This window comes from Halichoerus grypus, chromosome 6, assembly GCF_964656455.1.
Source record: "Halichoerus grypus chromosome 6, mHalGry1.hap1.1, whole genome shotgun sequence".
In the NCBI taxonomy this organism is placed as follows: domain Eukaryota; kingdom Metazoa; phylum Chordata; class Mammalia; order Carnivora; family Phocidae; genus Halichoerus; species Halichoerus grypus.
The window spans coordinates 77,106,042-77,123,101 of NC_135717.1; the positions used below are offsets into that span (position 1 = coordinate 77,106,042).

At 47.2% G+C, this 17,060-nt stretch overlaps 1 protein-coding gene across 9 annotated transcripts in view; it reads right to left on the bottom strand.

Annotated features, from left to right (window-relative positions):
• CACNA1C (calcium voltage-gated channel subunit alpha1 C) overlaps positions 1-17,060 on the bottom strand; it is a 649,893-nt gene that overhangs the window by 632,127 nt on the left and 706 nt on the right. The gene's annotated exons all lie outside the window — the stretch shown is intronic.

Consider the following 17,060-nt stretch of genomic DNA (forward strand, 5'->3'; position numbering starts at 1 on the left):
GCCCGGGCGCCTGGGTGGCTCAGATGGTTAAGCGTCTGCCTTCGGCTCAGGTCATGATCTCAGGGTCCTGGGATCGAGTCCCACATCAGGCTCCCTGCTCCTTGGGAGCCTGCTTCTCCCTCTGCCTCTCTCTCTCTCTCATGAATAAATAAATGAAATCTTTAAAAAATAAAAAAATAAAAAAATAAAAATAAAGCCCAAAGCCCTTTCTCTCTGGTACTATTTTTGAAGTCACAGAGCAGAGTTGTCTTACATTCTTCCTTCACCACCCCAAGACATTCTTTCTTAGAGAAAACCTGGCTCAGCAATATTCTTTATGCATTTGAGCCTACACTACAATTTCCCTGTGCACCTGACAGTACATAAATGACTAGATGCAAAAAAGTTTTCTCCCACTGTATTTCAATTAATTCCTATGAAATATTCAAGTAATTGTCATTTATCAATGAGGCTAAAAGAATAAACGGATTCTATTTATTTTTTTTTTATTTTTTTTTTTAAAGATTTTATTTATTTATTTGAGAGAGAGAGAGCATGAGAGGAGGAGGGTCAGAGGGAGAAGCAGACTCCCTGCCGAGCAGAGAGCCCAATGCGGGACTCGATCCTGGGACTCCAGGATCATGACCTGAGCCGAAGGCAGTTGTTTAACCAACTGAGCCACCCAGGCGCCCCATAAACGGATTCTATTTAAAAAAAAAAAAGGATTTTATTAATTTATTTGAGAGAGCACGAGCAGGGGGGAGGGGCAGAGGGAGAGGGAGAAGCAGACTTCCCACTGAGCAGGGAGCTCGACTCAGGACTCGATCCCAGGACCTGGAGATCATGACCTGAGCTGAAGGCAGATGCCTAACTGACTGAGCCACCCAGGCACCCCAACAATAAACGGATTCTTAATGGGGGAGGGAGGGTCAGGGTGGTAGCAGATGCAGATCCTCAGATATAGGGAAGTTAAATGATCCAACCAAGGTTCCAAAGCAAGAGGTTGAAGTCCATCTAAACACAGGTCTCCTTGTGCCCAGATATGCCCACACCTTGTGATGACATGGTATCTTTCAGAGGTTTCAAATGAAGGCACACCGCTCTCTCCTCCCCTCTGCCTCTTCTCTCTCACACACACATGCGCATACATACATACACACACTACATGGAGATCGTTGTCAAAGAACTTGCAAGTATTTGGCCCCCAAGTGTTAGAGGAACATTTCCTTAAGTCTTTGGTTTAGAATTTCTGTTCATTTACTTCTGGGCCTGAAAAAGTTAGATGACCTTCACTGCCATTTTATCCTCTCTCTTTCAAATGGACCATGAACTAATTGTAACTCCTCAGGAGGCACTGATGTGTGCCTGTCCCTGGGCCAAGTGTGCATAAACGTGACTACACACGGTGCTATCTGTGGATGTCTCCAAGAAGAGCTATGCCTACCTCTCAGGGACACCAGGCCTGTTCTATTCCCTCATCCAACTCAAGAACATTTTTTATGGTCATTTTCTTCTTCAGGATCTTTTCTTCTTTGAGGTTCTCCAGAATAAGGCCAAACTCGGCAAACGGTTTCTCAGATGAGGCCAGACCGGGTGAAACAGTAGCCACAGGACTGGTCATGCCAATTCCCAGAGGTTTCTGGACAGACAGACAGGCAACTGGTGCCACTTCCCTGGATAAGAAAGGTAGAGAAAAATGTGCTTCCCAGTAAAGGCTTCACCCCTGTCCCTGGGGCTATCCCACACTAAGATCAGGTCTAGTGAAGAGGTGGGGATGGATGGGTGCAGGGAGCCAGAGAAAAAGGGCAGGACTTGGGACCACTGGACTGTCTATACATTTCACCGTGGTGGTCAGTGCAGAGAACCTGAGTGGAAGTGCAGGGGCATAGCTTCCCCTACTCAAATCACCAGGCCTTTGCAGCCACTGCCCCTCCCACTGCCTCTGGGCAAGGCTTTTCAGTCCACAGATGATGCCTGCCAGATGATGACCTCTTACTAGAGTCCCTACACACATAACAAGGACTGGGATAGAGCCTGAGGGTACCTCCTGATGATTAACTCTTTCTTGTACCAAGCACTACCCAGCAGAGCATACTTCCATGGCATTCAAAGACTGTTACTGTTCTTGGCACCAAAAATTTACATCCTTTCATTAAATATTCAGGATATCATATTTTTCTTGATGGCTGGCAAATCTAGGCATTGCAAAGCTCAAATGGGATCCAACCTGAGATTTTCCAGTGGTTTGTTAACATTTTTGTTGTGAGGTTATGAGAGGGAGGGGATAAAGAAAAAATAATAAAATGTTCTGTTCTCAGGAATTTGATATACTGATATAATTATAATGATATAAAATCATAGATCTTAACACTCCACAAAGGCTAACCAGTTCTCCAGAGAACCAATATCATAGGCTGGGAAGCTTGCTTGGTGTGGATAGGGAATGTGAGAAGACAGGAGTGGGCAGGTCCTGCAGGCAGGTCATTCTCTAGGTAACCACCCTTAGGCTGGCACTTCTCATCTGAATTGTCCAGAACACTCCTATCCACTGTTGAACCATGACTGAGGCCAGCAGTGCAAGCTCCTTGTCCATGATGCCCAAGACAGTCTGTGACGACCTGATGTTTGATGTCCACCTCTACACCCATCCTGATGTCACCTGCTTCCTTCCATCCTTGTCTTGAACATGACCTCAGGTCTCTGGAACATGGGCTCTCTGCTTTGTTGTCAGTGCCCAGAAGGTTCTCAGGAAGCCAAATTGTGAAAACTTCAGTAAATTTTGTCTCCATTCACCTACCCTTCCACACACATGCATCCTAGTCCACCATCCTCTACCTACCCTTCCTACACTGCCACCACCCCGGCTTGCCATCTTCTCCTGTTCTTGTGTTCCAAAGTCCACCTGCTCTTCTGTACATCCACTCAGCCCTCAAGTGGCCAACTAGCTATTCTGATAAATAATCTATGTGAACAGAGGCAGGCTAGAAGATTCTGACTCATGTATCCTACTAAAAGTATGTGTCCTAGGACTTCCATGCACCTCGACTGTCCTAGGCAACCACCTCCATTCTCCCATACCAGCTCTAACTTCACTTATTTCTGCCCCCTTGACTTAGTGCCCATCTCACTTTAGCAAACTAAGTTCTGGGGAACCTTTCTCTAGGACTGCTAATCACTGCTGGACCCTAACTCATGCTTCCTGACCTCAACCATATTCCCTCTGAGACTTAGGAACTCTTACTGATATCTTTGGGATGTCCCATGGTATTTTCTACTGACTGTTACCTCTTCCTGTGTCTTCAAGCTCAGACTATACTACAACTGCCCTCCCCTGTGTCAGGATCCAGCCCTGACATCCCTGAGATCCATAATATCTCCTTTTTCAGCTTCCCCCACCGCCACTCTATATTTTCTCATCCTCTGCTCACTGTTGGTCTATCTCTGAATTGTACCTCCTTGGCTAAGTTAAACCTCCCTCTCCTGTCCCTCACCCCACTACCTACTGCCTTCTTCCAGATCTGATTCATCAACAGCCCCCCCACTTCCATGTCCAGTCTCTCATGTGCAACAAATCCATCTCTTCTTTTCTCCTTCAGTCAAAACTCTTGAGTGGTCCACATGTGCCTCCCATCACACCCTGCCATGCCTCAGCACTGTGTAGCCTCACTGACTACACAGTGATCATTCTGAGCCCATTCTCAAAGTCCACTGTTGACACCCAAATCATCAAATCTAGTAAGGTTTTCTCAGTTCCCATCTTCCCTACCCCCTTCTCCACTCAAGTTCCACTGATAGTGATGGCCTTCTTGCCCTCCATGGCCCTGTGTAGGAAGGCTCTTCTACCTCCCTGACCATTCTGGCTCCATCCGCCCCATTGCATCCCCTTCTTGTCCTTTGAATGTAAGGGCTCCATCTTCAGCCCCTTCATCATTTTCTTCTCTCTGTTCCCTCTCCCAAATAATTTCATCCATTTCCACAGCTTCAAATATCACCTCTAAAGGAACTCTAACTCTGCACATATGCTGGGTATCTTCCATTTACCCTCCAAATCCACCCTCTACCCTTCCCACCTAGACAACAGCAAAGGATTCCCTTGCGCTCTGGCTTCTGTTAAGAAAAGCCCTTCTTCCCTCTCATGCCTGGACTATGGCCTCAGAACTGTACCCCACCTGCAGTCTTAGCACCCCCATCTCAGCCTTTCCCCCACTGCCTCCCTAATCTTCTGGAAGAGCAGCTCTGACCACACCATTCCTCACTCAAACACTATCAATGGCCCTCCACTGCCTACCAAATGGGATGCGAGCTCTTCAGCCTGACACAAGGGCTCTCCACATGTTATCCCTTTCCTGCCATCCCAACCTTCTCTCACTTCTCCCCCTATATAACCTATGCTTTAATCCAATTCAACTCACTCCTCCTTTAAAATCCAATGCATATGCCTTTCAACATATTATTGACTATACCATTCTTTCTGTTGGGAATGTACATCCCTCCTCTCTACCCCATTTATGTCCACCCTTCAAGATTCAGTTTTGTCATCATCTTTATATATGCTTTCTCCACTTATTCCATCTAATTGTGTCACCCTCCTTCTTTAAACCTGTAAGCCTTTCATCTTTACCTCCCTGTAACATCAAGCATATTCTGCCTTGTATTTTATAGTTGTATCTGTGAACGTGGGTGTGTACCTTACCTCCTACTAGACTATATACTACCTAAAGGAAGGGATAGTTGAGAGCCTGTGATCTTGAAGGTCTCCTTGAATCTAGAGATCCCAAGAGCAAACTGCCTTACAGATAACAGATGCTCATAACTTTCTGTGAATGACCAACCATCCAAATTCTGGAAAGGGGAAAAAACCAACTTAAAATTATTTTTCATCACAATTGGCATGAGACACCCCATTTCAGGGATATTTCACAGTCAACTTATCTTAGGAAAAGGCTTCTTATCTCCTGATCTTACAAACAGCTGGGCATAGGTCAAAATTTCTGCCTATTAAATAATTAAAAAACAGAGCCACAAGATCCTATCCACTGCAGACCAAATATGAGATCTGAGTCACTGTAATCCCCTTGGATTGGAGCTTGGAACCCCAGGCTGACCCGGCCATCCAGACATGACAACAGAGGCTCTGACCTTGGAGAAACACTACACAACATTTTAGCTCTGGTTAGTGGCCAAAACACACCTGTAAGCAAGACTAGGGAGGGGATGTGAAGGCAGAGGCTACAAGGGAAGAATGTGCTCATAGTTGGATTAAGCCAAGTGTACTGGTCTTCAAAGTGACCTGCATCTTTGTCTTAGCATACTGAGCTCTGTTAATCTGAGAAAGAAACGCACACACACACACACACACACACACACACACACATATTCATGGCCAGGCTGAACCCACTAATCAGAGAGCTTGGTATGGGGCAAAAAGATGCACAGGCTCAAAGTCTAACATACAATATTTTCCAAAAAAATAAAACTGATGAGTTTTTTTTCCTTCCCTAACCAGGCAAGTTGTTCAAATTCTCTGAGTCCACCTTTCTCCATCTGAAAAACTGGGAATACCACAACTGTCCCACGACTTCAATGGATTTTTTTTTTTTTTTGAAGAATGGCTAAAGTAGTAGACATGAAAAAGACTTAAAAGGTATTTTAAACAATCAAAATGTAAGGTGATATTATGACTTCTAGGTAAAACCATTACCAAAAACAAAAGCCATTCCAAGATTGGAAAGAAGTGTCCTGATCATTAATTGGGTCATTAGTCCCCAGCACAGATCCATCAAGTGTTAAAAATTTCCCCTTGCTTATCCACTCCCTTCTCTCTTACTCCCCTCCCTCTTTTCCTGATTCTCTCCCCTGTTTCTTTTCCATCATACTTTTTTCCTCCCTTGTCTAGACTTCAGATGGTGTGAGGCATAGCCAAGAGCCCTGGAACATGGCTTTCCCCCCAAGCAGCTCCAAAGCTGGAAGACAGAGACCCCATCCAGCAAGCCACACTGCCCTTCAACCAGGGCAGATGCACAGCAGCCACTGAGGAGGATGCGGCCCAACCACACAGCAGGGGGAGCCATGCTCTCCCAGATCCTCATGGTTGTCAGACTGGATCCTGCTCTCCTCAGGCGTGGGAGCCCGTAGACTAGTCAGACAGGCAGACGGAGAGACGGAGACAGACAGACTAAATAGCTCTGTCTTGCCAAACACCCATTTCCTGTCAAGTCATAAAGCCCAGTCGGCACAGAGGTAAACGCTGAACTAGATCTAGAAAACTTCATTATTTTTTTGGAATGGAGGCAGCATCAAAAGACAGCTGCTAAATTGTTAAACACCTAATTAGAGTCAAATTTCTGATATAGGCACTGGGAGCCCAGAGAAAATACTAGATTCTCATTACTGACACAATGGAACTTCCTAACACTATACTCTCCTCTGTATAAGATTCAAACTTGGGGAGCCGCACAAGGAAATGGGCTCTGAGAGCTAAAAAGTCATAATTCAGACCCAGCAATTTCACTCCTAGGTATACACCCAGAAGAAGTGAAAACGAGGACTCAAGCAGATACGTGTATCCCAATGTCCACTGCAGCATTATGAGCCAGAGTTGTATCCACAACCCAAGTGTCCATCCACTGATGAAACGATAGACAAAATGAGGTATATACTCGCAATGGAATATTATTCCATCATGAAAAGGAAGGAATTCTGACACCCACTATTTCACTGAGTGAAAACACACTCAGTGAAATAAGCCAGGCACAAAAGGCCAAATACTGTATGATTCCACTTAAATGAAATATCTACAATAGGCACATTCATAGAGCTAGAAAGTAGATCAGATGTTACCAGAGGCTGGGGAGAGGGAGGAACGTGGTTACAGAGTTGTTGTTTGGAGTGATGAAAAAGTTTTAGAAGTAAGTAGTGGCCATGTTGTACAATGCTGTAAATTAATGCCACTGAATTGTAATACTTGAGAATGGTTAAAATGGCAAATTCTGTTACATATATTTTACCACAATAAAAAAAATTGTAAAGGTCATCATTCACATCTTCTTCAACTATCAATAGAGGAGACTTGTAGACTTAGCTTTCGTGAGACAATTAAAAGAAATAAATCTTAAAACCATTCTTTCCGTAACTGAAAGTGCTTAATCTCACCTCCGAATGACACCCAAGTCCCTAACTTATCTTGTGCTTCCTTTTAACTGAATCATCTATCATACAGATTGTCACGACATACCTAGCTCTGAAATGCATGAGATGTGCTGCCAACAGCTAGACTACACAGATGAGCTCCAATTATAGAATTATTATTGTTCACAATAATGCATGAAAAATCCATACAGACAGAAAGGAAACGCATGGTAGCCGGGGCTGAAGGGAGGGGGAACTGGAGAATGACGGCCAGTGGGTGGGGGTTTCTCTCTCGGGTGATGAAATGTGCAGGAATTACACAGTGGTGACGGCTGCACGGCTCTGTAAAAATACTAAACACCACTGAGTTGTATGCTTTAAAGGGTGAATTCCATGACATGTGAATTATAGCTCCACAAAGATGTTATTTAAAAACAAACAAACAAACAAACAAATAAATAAATGCATGAAGTCCAGGGAGCTCACCTTGCAAGGACGGTCCCCTGAACTCCTCAGAATCTTGTCTGAGGGTGGAGACTGCCTATTTTCCAGGAAGGAATTACCAAGAATGGGTGGTGAGGTCAGGCCATGCCAAGGAGTGGTCATCCCAAAGCCAAGACTGACTAGTCTAGGTCTTCCACTAAGGTCTACAGAGGGATCTGAAGAACCAAAGAGCACCCAGGCAGAAACCATGGGCACAAACGAATAGCTAGAGAATGGGACTGTGAGGAGGGGCATGCAGAGGGACCACACAGTGGTCCTCTCCAAAGAGGAACAAGTGTTCAGCTGCTTATCCACTCCACGTGACCAGTCAAAGCTGGAGTTTCCACAGAGCAAATCCAGGCAAAGTTCCATGAGGCTAGCCCAAAGTAGTTTTTCCCAAAATGGATGGATAGTGAGTTCTTCTTTCTCCTCTTCCCCATATGGAGAAAGAAAGAACAAATGCTTTGAAAGTCTAACAGACCTGGATTTAATTCCCAGCTCCAATACTGTCTGGGTGATCTCAGCCACAATACACAAGATCCTTGGTCCTCGGTTTCCTCATCTGAAAACTATCAGTACCTGCCCCACAGGACTGATAGAAGGACAAAATGATACTCAGCTCATGAAGCCCAAAGAACATTGCTGGAGACACACCAGGCATTAAGTGGTAGTTATCACTCCTGCCCCATCCTAAAAATATAAAAAGGAAGGAGTTATACTTCAATATAACTAATTTTTTAAAATAAAAATGAAAGCATGATGACTCCACAGATCATAGGACCTGAGGCTGGGAAGGGACACAGTGCGGGGAACAAGGTGCAAACTTAAATACAAATTTTCCAGCACACTTTTTAATGGTGAGATTATTTTTGCTTTAGGAAACTAAAATCTAATCTGTCACTTAAGATGTGAAATTAAAGCCCTTTCTTATTGTGATGTGTCTCAATGCTATATGGAACTGTTGCCTCTCTTTACCTACAAACCTCCAGCACTTTTACTATATCAAAAAAATTTAGTTTGTTTTTTTTTTCTAAAGCCAAGGTTTACATTTGAAGCAAAGTTTTATTTTCCAGGCAGTCTGTCCTTCTGCACTGAGGAGTTGTATTTAGGTTTGGGGAATTCATGCCGGAAAGCAAGGGGATGTTTGTTTGCCCAGGGGGTGTCCTTCCTGCTCTCAGTGGCCCTATTTCCAGATATTTGGACCATCAAAGGACTTCCCACCAGTTTGGCTTTGGACCTTAGGCTGAAGGCAGGGAGCCTTGTGCTGTGGGTGGGAGAAGATGAAGGAGGGGCAGGTGGGCAGCTGCTGGGCCTAAGGAAGACCTGTGTCCCCAGGGCCTGACCCTCTGGTTGGAAAGAGCAGTCCAGATGGTCCCCCAGTCCTGGCATCCTACTGGCCTCACATTGGTTGACAGTTGTGAAGAACGCCAAAATACCAGGCCCATCTGGACTGATTTTTCACTTCCTTGACCACCTCGGACTCTGTTTCTTTTTGTTTTACATTTCTATCCTTGAACTTCTGAATTATGTCAGCCATCCAACACCACCTACAAAGTTGTCTGAAACGCTTTGAAAGTTGTTTCATGGCCCTGCTTTTTCAAACCCTAGTGGTCTGCCTTCTGATAAGAATGATTGATATCCACACAGAGATTTACACTCATTCTCCCATACGGAGACTCACAGATACCCTGTGACGCTGACTGCCTAAGCATTCTTATCTCCATTTTATAGATGAAAAAAATGTAAGGCTTGATGCCTCCAAAACTCTCAGAGAAAAAGAACAAGTCAAAGAATGTGACCCCGGTCACTTCTCTAGCTGTAGCCTTATTTATCTTTATTTATTTTTCTTACTTTTGCTAACTAATATCTTTGAAAGGTTTCAGCCCAACATGGATTATTTTGGAAGGATACAAACAATGTAAGTGACTGAACATGACACAATGGTCACAAAGTAAACACAGCTTAATTGAGTAATCAAGCCAACGTTTCTGCCCATAGGCTTAGGGGAGAACATTCATTTACTGTCTGGATTTTGGAGTGGTTCTCTAAAGGACAGGACACAAGATTATTTTATTTTCTTCTTAGCTAGGTTCAAGCAGGCAATACCGAGCGTATCCAAGTGGATTAAAAGAACCCCCTCGCCTTGGCAAATAGGCAGTGTGAATCTTTCATGAGATTATCACAACACTATATTCTGAAAGAGTGGTTTCCTCCAGGGATCTCAAAGGCCACATCTCTGAGGGTGAGTCTAGCCCATGCCTCGGTCTTAGAGCTAGAAACCAAGTCAGCCTCAAAAGCCTTCCAGTTTTCCATGTATACGAGCATCAAACAAGGCAGCCAACAAGCGCTTCAAGGACGATGGGAACGAGAGGCAGGTCCTAGATGAACTCCTTTCCATAGGCTGAATTTAAACCCTTGCTCCTTATTTAAATGTCTCCTGGGAAGAGGGATGGGGGTGGGGGACAGGGGTCCTAGGAGACCGACCCCGACAAGGAAGCATGGAGAAGCCTTTGTTCTTCCAACTCAGGTGGAGTCCACGGCAGCCTGTCCTCTGGCCAGCAGCAACCCACATGTGCCCTGGTCTCTACCCTGCAGTTAATGTGCGTCCCTGGCCTGGCCAACCGCAAAGCTGGCCGGTCCACAAAGAACTGCCGACAGTTCGCCAAGGGGAGTCCTACAGCACAGCCTCACCTCCCACCACCCTGCTCCCTCTCAGGGGCTGAAACAAGCCTAGAGTGGGACAGAAAGGGAGCAAGCAAATAAAAACAGCTCGGAGCTATATCCGTCTGCAGACAGCATAGTGATCTGAATTTTGCCGGAGCTCCTGGTGGACGTGTATGAACTTTTACTCTACGGTCCGAGCAATTATTTTTAAACCTTTCCAATGATAGATACCCCTACCCCACCCCCACTCTGCTTCCACATCCCTCATCTCAGAAATTATTTTAAGCCAGTACAAAGGTGGGACTGGAGAGAGGTAGGGTAGGAAGAGGGTGAAAGGTTTAGTAAGCAAAATTTTTCCAGAAACACTAAGCAATGCCCTCGTACGGGGTTTAACACATACCAAATGTGGTCATGAGAAAGCAGGAGCAAAAAGAGCCTGAAGACCTTGCTCTCTGTCACATCGCTGCCTGAGTGACTGACTCTTTAGGAGCCTCTGTTTTCTCAACTGGAAACAGAGTTTGTCCTAAGGTTCCTTAAACTGCTCTGATCCTAGAAAGTAAATTCCCAAAGAGACATTACATTTATTCTATGTCTGTTTGACAAGCACTTCAAAGTTCATGAATCTAGAACCACCCCCTCCCCACCCTCTCTCTGTCTCTCTCACACAAGCGCAAGCGCGCACGCGTGCGCACGCACACACACACATACACACACACACCAGGTGCCAGAAGATGTTTTTAAGTGAACATGTTACGGAGAGCAATGGTTTGGTGGGGTTCTTGGAAGGGGAGGAACTGAAGGGTCCTGGCTTTTTGCCAGTCAACCCACCCTTTCCTCATCCTCTGCTCCAAGCCAGATTTACTATTCCTTTCATTCCCTTGGTCTCTGGGGAAGTAAGGGCCTATTTCAATCTCTCTTCGACTCCTGAGCTCCAGGCCCAAACTGTTCTCCTTATGTCCCTTAAATCGCCACTTTAATTTAATTTCTGCAAGTAGTAATCGTGTTCCCCAAATTCCCACCGCCCCCCCCCGAACCCCCCCAGTCATCTGGGCCTCTTCCTGCATCCTTCTCCCGCCAGCCTGGCTCCCTGAAGCTCCCAGCCATTTCACAGCTCTGCTTCTTTAGGAGGCCCTCCAGGGCTTTCACTCACACAGCGCACAGCCTAGAATGGCAGCAAGGCTCTCAGGGGTCCCAAGGCTCCTGGGAACCTGAGACTCCACCCCAGTTCCCTTCTTGCGGCGAGCAGCTGCTTCCAAGGGCCCCTAACCATAGAGGGAAAGAAGCAAGGGCTGCTGCAGCGTTCTGGGCCTGCATCTCCATTGGGTCAGTAAGGCCTCGTCTTGAACACCTAGGCACCCCGTCTGGGAATTAAGACACATAGAAGAACTCTCCCGTAGTACTAGGCCTTTACATTCAAACAATCACATTCACTGCTTCAGCCCTCCATTTTGCTTTCTCTGCCATGGGTTCAGTTAAAGTCTACGGGCCTGGCTTTGAAACGGCACTGCAAATCATTCCATTTTCCCAGAGGGATCCTGTCACTTTTACTTGTTTTATACAGTATCCAACCTTGAGGTACATGTAAACAGGTGTTTACTAAATTATTTTAATAATGACAGCCATGGCTTGGAGTGTTGTTTCATTATCAGAATGTTTAGCACTCATGTTGCTAAATATTTAGCACCTGATATTTTGCAAAACAATTCCCATGCCTTTTTTGTCATCAGTCTTCTGCTCTCCTCCAGTGCCCAACATTAACGGAGGCAACAGTGAGGATGGGATCTCAAAACAGATGACATTAGCGTGATTATTTTGCTAATTTGTCTTGTTGTTAAGTCTTCAGGTGTTTCCCCAAACAATCTATCCGCTTTCTTCAGTCCGTGTCTGAAAATAAAATTGTCTCCTGCTTTTGAATGCTGAGCATTGGTTTCAGAGTCCAGCAAGGAGGCGTGGGGATGACACGGACTGACCTGTCACTACCACCTAACAAACGGCTGCCTCACCAGGCAGCAGGAATTACTGAAAAGGAAGAAGACCCTATGGGGCACTCATTCACCCCTTCTATTTTTTTTTTTTAAAGATTTTTTCTTTATTTATTCATGAGAGACAGAGAGAGAGAGGCAGAGGGAGAAGCAGGCTCCCAAGGAGCAGGGAGCCCGATGCGGGACTCGATCCCAGGACCCTGGGATCATGACCTGAGCCGAAGGCAGACGCTTAACCGTCTGAGCCACCCAGGCGCCCTCATTCACCCCTTCTAAACACCATGGCAAGGGTTTCTCAGACCTCAGAGTTTGCCACAACAACTAAGAAAGCCAAGTGAAGGAAGGGCTGGAAAACATCACTGAAAATTAGAACAAATCTCAGTTACTGCCTAACCTGGGTCTCGGGAGCTTTTCTGCCATTACCCAGCAGGAGCCCAGCCAGACTCATAAACAGAAATCAGCTGTGAAGTGTACCCAGTTGTTTTTGTGTTTTTTTCCCCTAATAAAGTTAGGAAAATGTCTTCCTGCCTTTGAGCCTGCAAGCTTTGTAACCCTATAGGTTAGGGTTTCCAAATCCCAAATTTCTGGTCACCTCATGCTCCACTGGGCTTGGGAACCACTGGCCCCTCTGGTTACTAAACCATCCATGGTAAATCAGGGAGAAAATTAATATACGGCCATAACAAGTTCGGCTAATTGCCCAAAAGGCTCCCTCAAGGCTCAGTAGGATGCCATCTGTGCGAGAAGTAAACAGAAGTCTGAGGTAAGAGTGTGCAAGAGTGGGAGAAATCCAGAGTGGGTTTGCATTACCAGAGGGTGGCAAGGTCCCTGAGGGACTCAGTCACCCTGGGGGTCCTCTGATGTGTGTGGTGGTATGGGAACACACACTGGTCTTTGGGGTTCTCTGCACTGGGACAGGTGTGGGCATAATCAAAGAGTCACAGCACACAGGAAATTCGCTCCAAACCCTCCCAATAGCTTTCCTCACCAAACCTAATGGGAGTGCCCCTTTCCTGACTCCTAAGCCCTGGAGCGCCACCTACTGGGAGAGGCAGAAAGCACATCCACTTCAGGTCTTCCTGCGTCTGCATTCATTCGTTCAGACAGGCAGGCATTCATATAGTCATGTATTAGGGGCCTGGAATGAGCGGGAACCAGTGCTAGAAGTGAGGACACAAAGATCAGCAGGGCCTCGAAATCCTCATTCAGCATGCTTCAGCATAAGTCCAAGGTCTTATATACATAGAAGAACCCACCTAGGGCAGTTTTAAGTCAAAGAAAAAATTGCAGTAAGAGTTCAAGTCATCACCAAGACTGAGAGATGGTTGAAGGGGCTAATGGCTCACCATTTCATTTGCAAACTACTATACCTAGAACATCTACCAGTAGAGAACAATTCTCCACTTCACATGAGGTAGAAATGTCCAAACAGTTTCAGGGGACTGCATTACCAATATTCCTCTCCACAACTTGCTGAGTTGTTCCCAACGTGCATTAATCTTTTGTGTAATCTAAAATATATTTTTCCTTATTCAGTGTGTGTGTGTGTGTGTGTGTGTGTGTGTATGCACATGCGCACAGACTTAAATACTTTTAGTGTGTACTCTATAGAAATAATATAGAATTTCATAGTTCTTGTAATATAGTCTATTATGTATTATTCTGATACACCAGAAAGTATCAGAGCAATACTAGGAATGAAATTTAGAGCCTCAATAGCCCTTTTCCTCCGGTTTCCTCATGCAGTATCCGGAGAAAGAGAAGCTAATGTCACACTTTCTAAAACCTGCACAAGCTGAGGTGCAAGTGACACTGTTCTATGACCATTTGTAAAGAGAGTTAACTGTGATCACTATTATTATTATTTTATTATGATGATTACTATTCTGCTGTATTGTTAAGTAGTTAAAAAGAAAAGCACAGCGTGTCTTCCACTCCCAGAACACATGTTTCTCCCCTCTGCCTTGTCTCCAGCAGATAAGGGACATTCTGATGTTTTATTTGCTAAATGGTTGACTATTAAGAAACTCATTTGCTAGCTGGAGCCTGCAATGGAAAATCAGCACAGAAAAGTGGGAGGTTGGCGTGGGACCAGAGCAGACAGGGCACTAGAGGTAAGACGAGGCCCACATGAGCCACTCCCAGCCTGAAACCCAGGGTCAAAAGCCAGTCCTTCAGTGAACCTTCAGACTGTTCCAGTGCACTGATCAGGTCTCCATACCCCAACCCTCAACACACACACACACACACACCACCAAAAAGCTGGGGAGAAAGGGTCAATGCATTCAGTGCCTTCAAATCTGTCAGGAAGAGAAGAATGTAAATCCCTGCACTGGCAACTTTTTCGGTTCTCCACTCTTTGGTTCGTCACCATCACTGATCTGAGGTAATCATTTGGCTTCTCTTCTCTCTCTCTTCTGAAACTCTAACCCCCAATTACGTTTCATCACCCCTTCAGTTATTAAACCACAACAACCCCTTCCTTGTAAATATTCGTGCTTTTCCAGGTCTCCCTTCCCTACCTCCATCACCCTCTTTCTCTCCTCCCTGAAAAAAAACCCTGGGCAATGCCAGTGACTGAGGACAGGGGAATGGGCAATGGAGGAGAGACAGGGATCCTGGTGCTCTTTCACCTGAGCACCGCATCCAGGAATGGAGGCAAAATTGCTCCTGTGAATTATATAATCACTGCAGCTTCAAGGGAGAGAACTGGAATTCAGGTTGCCATAGTGTTTGTTGGCATGTTGCTGGAAAGGCAGAGCTCCTGGCCACGGCTCACTCGCTCCTGTCCCTCCATCTTTCTCACAAACCTCTCCAGGGTCAGTGTTCCTACTTTTAACGTCTGCTCCCTGCATTTCTGTGGGGCGGGGGAGGGGGGGGATGCCGGGGGACAAAGGGGCAAAAAAAAGGAAAGGGGCTAAGAGGGGTTTCTCCCGCACTAAGAGGGGACCTGGTAAACTACTGAAGATTATCCTTATGTGAATAATAATTCTTGCCACGGCATACTGCCATTGTTAGTGACAGTAAGGACAATACTACTAAGCTCTCCTCTTCGAGGCTGCTCAGGCTGAGTTAAGAACCTGGAGGGGAGACATCCATCCCCACTCTTCACAAATATCACCCTTTCCTTTGTGTCTCTCATCCTCAACCTCCTAATGCATCCACTGCTCCATCTGCTAGGAAGGGGACCGGAGGAACAGGTGACAGATGGGGTCATGGCATAGAGAAATCCAGGGACAGAAGCCTCCCTTATGACAAAGCCCTGGCTCACCCTAGAACCCATGGCCCTTGACAAAATTCTCTCTACTGAGGGGTCAAAATCCCCACACTGCCACCCCAGCTGGACAGTAGAGGGACAGCTAGCCCCCAAATCAGTTTCAGGATGGACAGAGACCAGGCAGGTAGCTCTAAAGGACAGGGGATCTGTCCCCAAATGATGGAGATGGGGGCAGAAGGAGGAGGAGGCTGGAAAGAAGAGACAAGGAGGCAACCCCTCCACCAGGCTGGGGTCCTCAGAGAATCACTTAAAGTACCCCACGAAGTAACACCACTAACAGCGACAGGTATTCAGGAGGACGCAATTGAAAGGGAGTGTAAACAGGGAGGCTTGGGAAACTGGGAGAGAAAAAGGGAAGACTACACCCAAAAGAGGCAGAGAAAGCCATGGAGACAAGACAGATGAAGCTGGAGGCTGCCACACTCCAGCAAGACCATCCCTCCACACTCCATCATAACCTGAGCTGCTGAGCAGTGCCAAAACATAATAACTTGTTAATATGGGGGGAGGGGGGAGGGAGAAAGTTTCCAAGAAGTGGGGAGTTACCTGAAAGCCTTTCCCCCTCACTGGGGGGAGCTGGTGACACTTGTGCCCAGGATGGAGATGCTGGGAAAACACTGGGCAACAGTGTGGAGCCCTGTGAGCTCGGCACACCCTTTCATTATTTCCTTAAAACATGAAAAAGCAAAGCCCACACACCGCCCGATTTCTAACTGCTTACATCCTCAGGTGCTAGCCCACATGTGGGTGCGAATCAGAATACACGGGGCGTGGGTACACCTGGGGTCAATGGCAGTAGAGAGGTGGGCGGGTGTAGGTGAGCCGAGGGAGAGGGAGACCTGGGGAAAGAGGGACAGAGAGAGGAGAAAAGGAGCCGGGAGAGAGGAAGAGAGAGGAGAAAGGGAGCCGGGAGGGAGGAAGAGAGAGGAGAAAGGGAGCCGGGAGGGAGGAAGAGAGGGAGAGGGAGCGAGGGAGACGGGGAAAGAGGGAGAGAGAGGCGCCGAGACTCACATCTGCATCCCAGGCCCCCACCCGCCACCTGGAGCGCGCTGCCGGGGAGAAGGGGCGTCCGGCAGCGAGCGGGATGCCCGGCGGCGGCCCGGGGCGCGAGGCCGACCTGGGGCGGGGTGCGCGCGCGCGCGCTCCCAGCCGCGCCCGGAGCGAGGCGACGGACCCCAGCCCGCGGGGCTCGGCGACGCCGGCGCCCCCTCCCCCCCACCCCCCGCGCCGCTGGCCGGGCAGTTGGGCTTTCCAAGCAAACGCGAGAAAGCGAGGCAGAGCAGACACTTGGGGAACTTTTCCCCCTCGCCTGGAAATTCATAGGAAACACATGCTCTGGAGAAGCCGGACACGGGGAGGGGGAGGGGCGGGAATTTTCCGCTCCGGCTCGCGGGCGGCTCCGGCCCGGGTCCCGCCGGGCTCCCGGCCGCTCGGGCGAGACGGAGGCGCCCCGCCGCCGGGCGCCCCTCGCGGTCGCAGCCCGGGCCAACTCCGCAGAGACCGGCCCGGGGGCCGCGGGGAGCGCGCGGGGGAGAGCGGGAGAGGGG